The sequence below is a fragment of the Austrofundulus limnaeus genome, unplaced genomic scaffold, assembly GCF_001266775.1.
Source record: "Austrofundulus limnaeus strain Quisiro unplaced genomic scaffold, Austrofundulus_limnaeus-1.0 Scaffold39, whole genome shotgun sequence".
In the NCBI taxonomy this organism is placed as follows: domain Eukaryota; kingdom Metazoa; phylum Chordata; class Actinopteri; order Cyprinodontiformes; family Rivulidae; genus Austrofundulus; species Austrofundulus limnaeus.
This window is the reverse complement of record NW_013952441.1, coordinates 741,805-742,616: the sequence shown is the minus strand read 5'-3', so window position 1 is coordinate 742,616 and position 812 is coordinate 741,805.

Here is an 812-nt window from a genome sequence, read left to right as displayed (position 1 = left end):
CTTCACCCCCTCTGCGCACAGCAACTGTAAATCAAGAATCGTGAGAAGGAAATCCCAACCTGAGATCTTTAATCATTTTTTTTAAAGAGCGACCAAATAAAATCTGAGATTCAACATTTTATATCAAACATAAAGTCAAACATTTAAAAACTAGAGAATAAGCATTTTCTGCAAAAAAAAAAAAATACAGCGTGAACGCTTGATGCTGAAAGGTTTTTTTGCAGAGAAAACAGATGCACAAAACATTTATAATTTTCTTGTAAAACAGCCACACACAAAACAAAAGCTGAAATGAGAAGAAAATGATAAGTTAAGCTGCTTTTCTACTCACTTCGATTGAATCCAGCAAAAAGAAGCAGCAATTTGCTGAATTAAGCAGGTGAAATGATGGATTTTGTTGACAAAAGCACAAGTTTAAGCTAAAAAGTAGCTTAAGTTGCAGAAAACTGTTGGAAGAAGAAAAAGCTTGAATTAACAGAAAGAAGCTGCTAGAAGCACAAAACAATCCTTTAAGAGAACAGCTGAAAAGTGTGGGGAAGAAAAGCTATAATTAGCAACAAAAAAAGAAGCTGACAGCAGCTAAAAAAAGCAAAAAGAAGTAAAAAGAAGTTATAAAACAGAACCAGAGTAAAAGGTGAAAATTCCAGGCACAGTTGAACTACTTTGAAATATTTTGTTGAAGACAGCTCCATTCATTTTCAGTCAGATCAAAAATGACAGAAAAGGCCAAATATCTCAAAAGTTCTAAATTGCTGATAGCTGGAATGTCCTCAAGGAAGTGAAAAGTTTTGATACAAACTAATAAAAAGTAT